Raw genomic sequence first — 13,242 nt, 5'->3', positions numbered from 1 at the left:
TTCTGAGTGCCACTCATAGAAAATTCTGCTTGAAACAAAATCAACAGAGGAAAGTAGATATGAAAGACTGGGAAATGGAAAATGCAAGAACCAAATACATCATTTGAGTTCATAAACTAGCCGTACATGAGAACTCCATGCATTAACTTCTATATATGTGAGGTAATATATTTCCTTTTTCACTTATGCCAGCTTGGGATGAAAAATTAATGGTAGAGTAGATTCTAATTTAAGATGGTTAGTATCTCCTGATGTAATTTTGTCTAATTCCTACTATAATGTTTAAGAAGGCATCAAAATTAGTAAACTTAAAATGATACTGAAAGCCAGTGCTGAATGTTATTCTAATGCCAGAATTAGGGAAGAATTTCCACTAGCAGCAAGGCTGATATAACTGGATTGAAAACACGAATCATACTGCACTACAGGATAAAAACAAACCTCCTTACCTGAAAGTGAATGGAAATATTCTTCACTATTCCCACAATCAATTCTCTGTTCCCAAAATGCAAGCTCTGAACCAATTTAAAAACTCCAGAAGCCCCTTCTACAGCCTTCTGCCTCTATTTCTCTTTTCTCTTATTCCTCAACTCTATGTCTCTCTGCTGGTGTATTATCTGTGAGTACATGCCCTACAAACAAAATTTATGATGAAAACTAGGAATTGGTTGTCAAACACAGGGTTCTAAGAAATTGGGTGAAAGAAGCTCTCATTTCAGGACATGGAAATTTCACTAGATGCATGCCTCCAAAGATTGGATTTGGAATGAGTTGTGTGTTTCTGCCTCACTTACAGCCTTATATCTAAGAATGTCAAATACGTGCATAGAGAATGGATGCAAGTCAGTCTCCATATTCTATTGACTAACATATTTATGTGTATATGGTTTTGATAATTTTTGAGGATTGAGCTAATTTATTTAATGAGAGCTATCATAGTTTCAGAATAAATAAGAAATAATCCATCATGAAAATATGTATTTTACACATACTTGATTATAAGAATATGGCACTGACATTTGGAAGACTCAAAGGAGAAACAGACCTCATAAAATGAAATAACATGGGGATTGTAGAAAGATTTTATAGAATTGTTATAAAATCTATGAAATATAAAACAAGGGTTTGTGTGATATGGTTTGGCTCTGTGTCACCACCCAAATTTCATTTCAAACTGTAATTCTCACTTGTAGAGGGAGGGACCTGTAATTCCCAGATATTGAGGGAAGGAGGTGATTGGATCATAGGGGCAATTTCCCCCTGCTGTTCTCATGATCGTGAGTGAGTTCTCATGAGTTCTGATGATTTCATAAGTGTTTAGAAGTTCCTTCTTAGTTTTCTCTCTCCTGATGCCTTGCAAAGAAGGTGCCTTACTTCCCCTTCAACTTCTGCCATGATTGTAAGTTTCTTGAGGCCTCCTCAGCCATGCAGAACTGTGAGTAAAGGAAACTTCTTTTCTTTATAAATTACCCAGTCTCAGGTAATAAAGTAAAGATCTTTATTTTATCTCAGTAAAGATACTACTCAAGTAGTATCTTTATAGCAGTATAAAAACAAACTAGTACACTGTGGTTCTTTGAAATAGAAAGAAAAAAACACTAAATAAAAAGTTAGCCGAGATTAAAAACAACCTCATGATATGAAAACAATGTATACTGAAGTTAAGTAGGATTATATATAAATAAAATTTTAATAGCAATATAATAGTATTATTGGAGCATTAAATAAGATTTCTGTTTTTATAAGTTTTGGCTGACCTTTCAATCATTGAAATCAGATTTTTTCTAAAACTTTCTTTTTATCTTTTAAATGCAGAGCTAATAAATAGTGGCTCATAAAGGAAAAGAGGGAAGCAGGAATCTGCTAAGCATGGGGAGAGGAAAATGACATCTCTGTGTTGCATATGAGCCAAGATTTCTACTGGCTTGAAGAGTCTTAGCCCAGTCTTAGTGGGTTATACATTCCCCTGAGGCTTATTTAAAGACGTCAAAGAGAAATAAATGAAAGTTGGTTTCTGCTGTATTATCTTTGAATTCCTCTAGGGAAAGAAAGATCATCAATAACAACAATAAAAACACCTGAAACAGAAGGATTGACCACCTACACAATTGAAGATATTGCAATTAAGTTTGTAGATAGAATGGGTTAAAAAAAAAAAAAAACTCAATCTCAATCACAAAGATGCTTACTATCAAAAAGGCAGGAGAAAACCTTAAAGGTACATTCAAACATTAAGAAGCTAAATCTAAATAAAGAAACCAAAGGAGGTAAACTTATAGTAAAAGTTATGATGACATTCATTTAAATTAGTCAAGTAGGGTTAAGGTGGGATACTTCTAAATTTCTTCTTAAATATATTTGCAAATTTTAAAATATATATTTAAAAATAGAAAATAATCAAAACTAAAATTTTGATAGTGATGCTCTTTTTAATCATTTCCTTAATTAAAGTAATGAAACCTGGAAAATGAGGAGAGATGGTGACAAGAGCTGAAAGGAAGAGCTGAAAATACGTTAGTATAGTTTCAAATAATATAAATAATTCATGATTTTGGTAACTAGATAAATATGTTTAAAATATTTTTTAAAAAATAAAGTACCACCAGTAGATCTTATAAAAATTAAAACCATATTCACTAATGCACTCAATACTTAAAAAGTTGGAAAAACAAAAGAAGTTAAAAGCCAACAAGAAAGCATTAAAACAAAAGTATCAAAATATCAAAATGTTATAAAGTAGTTCCTTCTTATCTGCAATTTTGCTTTCTGTGGTTTCAGTTGCCACAATCTGAAAATATTACATACAACAAGATATTCTGAGAGAGGGAGAGGGAGAGAGGCCACACTCACATAACTTTTGCTATATTGGTCTAATTGTTTTATTTTATTATTAATTATTGCTGTTAATCTCTTACTGTGCCTAATTATAAATTAAACTTTTTAACAGGTATGTATATGTAAGAAAAGACATAATATATCCAGTGTTCTGTACTATCTGTGGCATCAGGCATCCACTAGGAGTCTTGAAACATATCCTATGGATGAGGGAAAAGCATCGTATTATGTGAGAAAAGCAAACTTGGAAAGAAATATGTAGTATAGGCAATTAAATCCAAGAATAAAATTTATAAAATGTTAGTAGTAGTTTTCTTTGGTAGTAGAATTAGGAATTATTTTTTCTTTATAATTGTCTTTGTTTTATACCTGGAGCATAAAATTACTTTTATACTCAGAAAAGAAACTTTTTTCTCAAGAAAGAGAAGAAATGAATGTGACTGTCATTGTAGACTAATTCTAAATTAGTCTACAAAGTAAGAATTGAGGAGATTTGAAGAGTTAAGAGTTGGAAGCAAGAATTCAGAGGTATATAAAAAGTTAGACTACATATTTGTGGGGCAAGAAAGATGAGAAGTTCAGCTTAGATTTGCAGATGAGTTTTTCTCGACTTAAAGACTTCTCCCTAGAGCATAACTTAAATGGAGAGAAAGCATGATTGGTTCTAATAGGATAATGAAGTTTATAAAGTCTTATCTATTCCCTTTTTAAAAAAATGCTATCACACTAAACACATGGGTACCTTCATGAGCTCGTAAGAGACCTTAAGCAGCAAAGAAAAATACAGAGCCCTACCCACAATATAATTTCAAATGGTGTTAAAACAAAATAAATAAAATAAAATGATTTTTTTTTACTAACTTCATCCTTTTGGGGGGATATCATATATTGAATTATTAGGGGAAAACGTTCTGCCTTTGCTTTGCTAAAGCCTTAACAAATATTTAGTGATCAAAACTACAATAACTTTGTGTTCTTTCCACAACCAAAATTTCTCTTACATGATTCATTTATTAGCATTAAAGTTTAAGTAACTGATCAAATAATACTTAAACTATGACTTACCACAGGTAATGTCAGTTAAAATATTCAATATCTTAGACTAGTTTGAGTCATTGGTCAATAGGGAGTAATCTTGGAGAAGCTAAAGTTTTCTCGTCATGACTGTGTTTTTGCCTAAAGCTTAAGAGCCACACAGAGCAAGCAGTACCTCCCCCACCCCTTCCCATTTCATATTGATATGAAGCCAGTGAAGTTTATGGATTCCTTCTGAAAAGAATCATCAAAGCCACTCCAAAGATAGAAACGAGGGGGGCAGTGATTGAGGGCTGACATAAAATAACTATGGCTACTCTCTGTTCCATGGGTCTGCTTCTTACTCTTCTCTCAGGCTAAATGTTTTTAAACTTTCATCCTGCCCATATTGTTTTTGATGGATGTTCGGCCAACATTCATGTCTTCTGCTAAGTATAGGACCTTGTGCAATTTACTTAATCTTTGTAAAATAAAGAAATTAGATGAGATTTATTAAATTGTTCATTTAATCCTTCCACAAACTTTTATTTAGTGCTAAGTCCAAGGCACTTCACCAAGAGATGAGGTTATAAAGATAAATAGAACAAATCTCTGCCCTCATGGAGTTTACGGTTCAGTGGCTTGTGATTTCAAAAATATTTGTATTCTACCACCTATTATTTCATTACCTTGTCTTCAAGTACTTTAGAGAATGTGGAGAGAGAAGGTAGGGAGGCAAGTGAGGTACACATTGGAATTTTCCACGAATCTCATCCTCATTTGTCAGAGTTCTTTGCCTGATATCTGGGAATTACCGAAAGCCAGGTCTGGCCAAAAGAAAGCTCTGTCCGCCTCCAGGGGTCAGTCTCTCCTTGAGAATCCTTCCGAGAATTGCCTAAAGCCATTTCCAAGGATAGCAGATGTTGCAGATGTTCAGGTACGAAGAAGGCTTCAAAAATTTTACTTTTATAGAGAAACCAGTTCTAAGTTTTCTTTCAGATGTGAATTGAATGTCAAGCAAGTACTTTGCTTTGATTGAGGTAGAGGGCTTTTTGAGTGTGTGTGTGATTTCTGTGTTTACACGCACTTTCATATGTCTTTGAAACCTAGACAAAGATTTTTGCCTTAGGCCACTAAGGGAGTGAGTATCACAAAAGGGATTAGAATGCTGTACTTTAAAACATCAGGTCTTGTATTGGGTTATTAGATCATACTTTTAATTCAAATAACGTCACATATGTCCGGTTCAAGTCAGAATCATAAAGGCATATGACTGAAGGGGGAAAAATAATTATCTTTAATTTGAACTGAATCTATTAGTATGGCTTGAGAGATAACTGCAAGCATGTACACTCAATGTGGTAACATTCTAGTCCTACTAAGATGCTGATCAACAGCCACAGGTGTGTGCCTTCTAAGAGGTGCCTTCTGATTAGAAACCCCTTCCTTCATTCTACCTTGTCCTGGAAACTCATTTAGCAATTAGCAAAATGAAAGCATTCTCTTTCTGGAATTTTGACTTCAGAAGAGGGAATTTAATTTACAAAACTGCCTGCAACTAATTAAAATGAGTAGTCATGTTGATTTGAAATGGATTACCTCTGGGAAAATCACACTTCAGATTGTCAAAAGAGGGTTTACATCCTGATTCTGAAAAAACATTTCTCTCCGTAGTTCAGTAGACTGATGCTCTTTCAAATTAGTGGAATCTGAAACCTGAAGCCACACACAGAAGATGGTTAATACTGGAAGGTTAGTTTCATACAGACATGCTTTACTTTAGAATATTTAAAGGCTCTTATTTCTTATTCCATTCTCTCCCCAATTCTTTTGATTTTGAAAAATTATTTTAATTTTGCAATATATAGCCAATGAAATGAAATAAAATGCTGTTTTATATTATTTAAATTAGTTCCAGATGTAAAATATTTTTTAGCTCACCGAATATTTATGTGCACTGAACATTTTCATGAAGACTCTACACACTTAATCAATTTGGTGTTAGTTTCAACCTGGTATCACTGTGTGTGTCATAACCAGAGGATACACAGCAATAATGCTCCCAGGTTTCAAGCAAATCTCTATATGCCTGAATGCTATAGTATTTTAAAGCAACCAAACTTTTTCAAGTTTAACTTGGAATTTCATTTTTATTATGTAGAAATACTCTATGGACTCCATTGTCTTTCATTAATTGACTTGAATTAATTTAGTCTAATTATAGTAAAATAGGCCTACTAACATTATCTTCAGAGAGTTGATAACAAGAAATGTTCACAACATGCCTATTTTTTACCGATTACTCAAATTTTTTTAAGGAAGTCAATTAACTTCTGAATAAATAGGATCACGAAATAATAAAAATGAAAGGAATTCTATGTTCAAATAGAAATATCATTAACCTACTGCTCATAAATGCAATGGTAATCTAAACAAAACAATGTTCCCTCAAATTTGAATGGCGATAGATGACATAAAATTAAGTGAATCTCAACAATGCAAGAAAATGAACAAGGGCAGCATGTCATATTTTGAACTTATCATGTCAGTAGATTCAGAAAGAAATTCTAATTTAATTCTTCTCTTGGGAATACTAAGTTATACTATATGACCAAATTTATAACCTTTACACGACATTTTGAATTTCTGAAGAGACTTGAACTCTTGGAACCATAGAAAAGAGATACTACTGCTTAACTTTCTTAAATGATCAGAAATCTAATTTCTAATCACAAATGGCCAGTGCTTTTAAACAAAATTTTATTACATAATGATGTTTTAAAATCTCTAAAAATACTCTGAAGTGAAGGTAAAATATTAATTTATTTTTAATCTATATAATTGCATATATATTTTATTATACCTTGTTTATAATTGATTGGAGCTGGTTAGGAATTGTATTATAAGAAAGATATCCATAAGTTATAAGTAGTATTAACATTTTGGAAACATTCACTATGATTCTTCGATTTAGATTATGCTACAAGTTATATGTAGTTTAAAAGAAAAATAAATGTACATCATATAGGAGTATGCCTGAAATAAAATATGCTAAGAAATAAAAAGTATTCAGAGAGAATGGATGTTGATAAAATGCATAGCAATATATGTTAGAAGTATAGGAGAAGAAATGTGGAGTATATCAGGAAGATGATTTAAAACTCCAATACATTTTGAACATACAGAAATGGGCCTACAAATCAAAACTGAAATTTTGTTTTCTGGCTATGTGCTGCTCCCATGAAAAACACTGATAGTTGACTTAGCTAATTTATGGGTTAACCTGGGTCATTCTTACTAATTTATCAAAAGCTTTAATGCCGTTAGCAATGCTTCTCTCTAAAAATTTCTTAAGTTTGCCCCAGGATTCTTTCCTGAAAACTGTTAGTTTACCTCCCCCATTTTTTACGATATAATCCTCAATCTTTCACTCACTTGTGTGTTCCTAAGGTGGTGATCTGTGCCCCACTAAATCACTTCAATTTTCCTTAATGGGTAAGGATTAAGAGTTTCCAACTTGAACACACATTTAGATGTTTTTTAATGTATATTCTCTTATCACTTTCTATGCCAAGGGCAATGTGGAGTAAGTGACAGCCTTAACAATTAATATATTTTATGTCTTTGGAAATCACTATTAGGATAATTGGAAAAAGAGTTACAGTTGCTTGAGGCATAACCTATTAGAAGAAGCAAAATACCCACATCTGCCCCATTAAAAAGTCCCACAGATAATGCTATCAGACTACCAGATAAAGAGAGCACAGCTAATTCTTCTTGCTAGAAGTTTATCAAAACAAAGTTATACATCTTAGAATATGTCCCTGACTCAGAAGAGAGCATGGTCAGTAATTTCACTGAGCAACAAAACATATGCTACCATTCCTGGGAAAAAATTAGACTCACTTTACACTAACTATGCTTAATGACATCCATTCTGTTTGCTATAGCTCAATCCTAAATATTAACAAGTCTAACATAAAATCTTTAACTTCATACCAAGACATATACCATAATCTTTTAACAATTTTTTTTTTCTGTCACAATCACAAATCAAAATAGAAAGGCCAGCTAATGAAGTGGACTGGCTATGAATGCAGGGTCAAGAGAGATCTGTGTTCAGACTCTGGTTTTACCACTTTACTTATTTCTGTCTTAGTTTGTTCATCTATAGGAAGGGGTTGATAATATCTGTTTTGCATAGTAAGCCAAGTTTATCTGAAATAATGTATAAATGTGCCCAACACAATTTCTAGAACTTAAGGAATATTCATTCATTTCCACAACCCCTTATACAGCAGCTCAACTTTGTATCTGAGAGGAAAGTAAAGTTTTTTTTTCTAAAAAAAGCAGGTAGACATGTATTTTAATATTTCTAATCATGATGGACAACTGGCAACCTTGAGGGATGCAGTTACAGTTACAGATAGGAAGAGGTCATTCTAGATCTTATTACTCTTTCATGGATCTACACTTGTCATGGTTAAGAACCATGGGCTCACCTAATCTAGGATAACCTGAGTGGCAGTAGGTCAGGGAGGTCTACATTGGGAATACAGATAGCTTTTCATAAAGTATTGTGTAAACCTTTCCTTTATTGGAACAACTTGGTTTTAACTGAACATGTATATATATAGATCATATTCCAATGGTAGTTTCCCAAAAGTGTTTAATCATCCATTTTTTCCTCTATATGTGGGTTCACAATGGCATTTTCTAGACACTCACTTTCTTCTTGGAATGAAAATTGAAAGTTTAAAAAAACTCATTACAATCTGGAGTCTCAGGGAATTTCAGATTTCACTGAGGTTTATATCAAATAATTAATATGCTGAAGTGTAAAAAGTTTTTGGAACTATCCCTGGCAAGTGGGACTGCTCTGTATTTCAAGAATAATTTGGGTACTGCTACTATCCTGACTTGAAACACAGGGATAGCCCAGAACCTACAATTGAGCAAAAGTAGCAGTTCTGGATACCCTACAAAATCTCTTATCTGTAACTGAGAAGGCTTTGACCAAAACACAATTCCTCAATTTGTGTTTTTCTAAAATGTATGACAACAAAAATGCAAATGGTAGAAGAGAACACTTAAATGTTTCAAAGACTCAAGTATTTCTGTTTAGGTAATGGGAAAATAATTTATATTATGCTGTTGTTAGGAATGCATAGGACAATCTCTAGCATAACCACTACAAGAATGAAAACAAATTATTAGAAGCCACTGAAAAATTGGATCCTTTTTACAGAGCATAGGAAGACCTGATACACAGATATACAAAAGACAAGTATGGAAGGTGTACGACAAGAAATTGTAAAGAAATTAGAAGACTGATTTGAATAACATCTGTCAATAGGAAATTCTATGTGTCGAACAAGGTTTAAGAAGAAATTGAGAATAAGTTCTTTAGTTTTATAATTATTATAAAGGCAGAATAAAATAAAATTGGGTGGGCTGTGGTGCATAGCATAAAAAGCAGATATGCTGTGATAAAGTAACTATAACTTAGTTTTATAGTCATAGAAACAAAAGGTTGAAGAGCGCATTGAAAATCATTTGACCCAAAGTTAAATCTATAAGATGACTATTTGGTCTCTGCTTAAATACTTTAGTGCCAGGAAGTTCATCATGCTTGAGAGATCTCATACCATCATCCAACGTTCTGATGCTCACAAAATACTTTCTTGTTTTGCTTTTCTGAAACGTTTTCTCTTTGATTTTATTTATAGTGCACACACCTATTCAGAAGTATAATATCTTTCCATATGACTAAGAATATAACGTTCCAGCTTCTATCATCCTGTCATTTCTCCTCTCAATTCAGTATGCACTATGCCTCCACCAGGACATAACAGAATGTATTATAATGTCCTGTTTACATTCTATCTGTGTAAGTAGGGTTTAAATTTGTTGTGGGCTAGGATGGGGTCTACATCCATATTGTTTGCTGTATATCCCTAGTACCTGACACAAATATAATACACAGTAAATACTTAGTGAAAAACTTACTCGGTACAGCAGCTGGAAGCCTTTTTCTAATAGTCAACTAATTGGAAAGTGTATCAGTTTGGGGTCAACCAAGACAGACAAAACAAGTAATTATAACAAGAAAGCTTAATCTAAAGAATTATTAGCAATTAATATAATGGGATTGAAGCAACAAGGAATTGGTTAATATTAATAAAAGGGAACTGAAAAAATACAGAATTAGTAGTAAAAAGCAGCTGAGATGGAACATCCAAGAAAGGGCCTCCTGGTTTGCCTCTCAGAGCTGCAGTTCAGACCTGTGAGCACAGCCATGCTCACTGGGTGACAGAGAAGTCTTGTGGTGCCATGCTGGCAGAACTTGCAGAAAATTCTCCCTCTGGGGTGCTGAGGAAAGCTGCTCACAAGGTGTGTTTACCTTAGGCACTCTGAAAAAAAAAAAACATACAAAATCAGGAGGGAATGCTGGAAGATGCTACTGGGTTTCTGAGTGCTGCTGGCTGATATGCACCTGCACCACAGGAGCTAGGCACTGAAGAAGCCGCGAGTGCTGTTAGATCCTGGTGTTGAAGAAACCAAGCATGTTGTAGAAGCCTAGAGAGAGAGAAAGAAAATCAGAACTGGGAAACAAAACCTTTACCTCCTGCAGTGACTCCTCAGAGCCCTATATTGACAAAGCTTCCGTGCCAGATGAAAAAGGAAAGCATAATTAAAGGGCCCAGATTCATTCTCACTGAGCAGTCAAAACAGGTGAATTTGGGGCTGAGAAAAAATAAACCAATAAGTGGCATATCAAGTAAAAGTATTGCTGTCACTGCAGGATGGACTTCACCTACTAATCAAAAGGTAGTCATTCAGGTACTGTGAAGCATAGCCAGATATCTACCCAATTCTTTTACACTCTCTTAGTACTCAGTCATTTACATCAGTGATCCCTGGTTCTCTTCATAAAGTTATAACATTTTTACTCAAAAAATAATTTAGAACATTCACCGCTCCCAAGTTCTTCACATTTCTTCCCACTTTTTCATTGTCCTTGGAGATTATTCTTAGATCTCTTCTGATAGAGAATCTAACCAATTAGTGGTCACTGGGATTCGTAAGGATTTCCAGAATTTACCACCCAACACATACAGAATGGTATAGAAAGACAGAACAATTCAATACAAGTCAACATGCAGTGTTTCTATGCCAATTAGCAGGATGTTTCTGCCACCCTAATGCATATCTGCCACTCAAGGACAGTGACAAGTAATCATTTACCTGCTCTTGGTAAAACATCCTTTATGCTTTTCTATACTTGTGGAGGTCTGGCTTTACCTTCTGTGAGACAAACTACATGTAATTGATCAAAAGTTGGTCCAGGGATACAGAATTTTGTCTTTGCTTTCTGTATCTAGTTTCTCCCATCAATATTAATTTGGCATTTGCTTTAATTTTCTTTGATTTTGTGATTGCTTTTGAATAAGATTTTCTCTATTCTACATAGATAAATATCACATTCATAAAAGTTCTGTTACAGATAGGGGCTTGACTATGTCCTCTTGCTTTAATTCAAGATATGCATAATTGATGCTTGCCTCTTCTATCACTAAGAATAACAGAATAGCATATCCAATATGAAATATAAGAACATTTGCCTCTTCTTCTAAATCACCTTTATAAGAATGAAACATAAGATATTTTAAGTATCAGATATTTAAGTATATGTTTTCCCTTACAGTCTAGTGACCGTTCTTAAAATTCAAAGAATCCTAATCAGAAAGAAACTTTTGAAAGCACTATTAAAAAGTTCACATTGCATAGGAGTTAATAGGTGCTTTAATTATTGTCTGTTTCAGTTAAAGTATGGTCTGCATCACTTATCTATCCATCTGTCATCTATCTATGTATCTATCTATTAGATATCTATCTCTGTATCATCTACCTATTATCTATCATCTATCTATCTATATTACCACAGGAAATGTGAAAAATAGTTTTTCAGTGGTAAAATGAGTAATTCTTATGAAAATTATATTGGCTAACAATATTATACAGGCAATACTTCAACCAACCATATGCATAATAATGTATAGCAAATCATTATATTATTTTACCATTTGAAATAATAGTAAAATTTTTCTTTTTAATTTATGTTCATGAAAGCATAATCATGAAAATCATTTTTAAAATGATTCAGAAACATGAGGTAGCAGGCAGAATTCTAAAATATCCCCCAAGATTCCAACTCCTTGTATACACACCCCATATATCTCTTCCCCATATATGGGAATGAGGCCTATAAATACGATAGAATATCACTCCTGTGATTAAGTTATAAGGCAAAAGTGAATGGATTTTTAAGGTGTAATTAATGTCCCTAATAAATTGACTTCAAGTTAATTAAAAAGAAAATCCTGGGTGGACCTTACCCAATCAGGCAAGCCCTTTAAGATAGTTTTTCAAAGCAGCAGAGACAGTCTCTCCTTCACCAGGAAGAAGCAAATCTCTGTGTTGTGAAAGCACTCTATGTCAGGGAACAGCAGGCAGTCTCTGGGACCTCAGGACCTCAGTCCTACAACCACAAGAAGTTGAACTCTGTCAACAACCTGTGAGCCTGTGAGAGGCGCTTTGAGCCTCAGATGAGATTGTGGCCTTGTTAATTGATTTCAACCTTGTGAGACCCTGAGCAGAGGACCTCATTAACTTATCCCAGGACTCCTGACTCAAATTCTAAGGTAATAAATTTGAGTTTTTTAAAGTTCCTAAGTGTGTTGTAATTTGTTACACAGCCATAGAATACTAACGTAGGTCACATTGCCAAATTTCCCATGTAAATTTCCTTCTTTCTTACATGAGATCATTAGTTTTGTCTTTGCTGAACAAACTGAAAATTACTAAACTGATGCTTTATATAAACTCATGTAAAGACTTACGCAGACATAATTTGCTGGCATTTCATTCATTGCTGTACAACTATGTTTTTCAAATTAGGAATGTGTCTGGCATAAAAGTGAAAGCTGGTAGCCACATATATGTATAGGAGTAGAAAGAAAAATTTGCACAAATTCTAAAAATAAAACCTTTGGTCTTTAAAGAACTTCCTCACTTGTAGAAAGATTTGGGCCATGAGCCTTCTTCCTTGCCTTTCAAGGAAGTTAAGTTTCTTAAAAAAGTACTTCTCTGTGGATTTAGAAAGTTAGTGCAAAATAGATTAATCTTCACAGATGTTCATTTTAAATGCATTTTTAAATTACTTTAAAGAATTCCACTCTGTAGCTTTGTATGTTAAAAGCTGCCCAATTATCCTTGTAATCAGCAAAGTGAGGCACTAAAAACTTTTGTGCTGATGAAAGACAAGTAACCAATTAAAATATTGGACATGGTGGGGAAAATACTTATTTTGCATTGTGAGTTCATGAACAT

This window comes from Macaca fascicularis, chromosome 5 (assembly GCF_037993035.2).
Source record: "Macaca fascicularis isolate 582-1 chromosome 5, T2T-MFA8v1.1".
In the NCBI taxonomy this organism is placed as follows: Eukaryota; Metazoa; Chordata; class Mammalia; order Primates; family Cercopithecidae; genus Macaca; species Macaca fascicularis.
Note: the sequence above shows the minus strand (reverse complement) of the source record.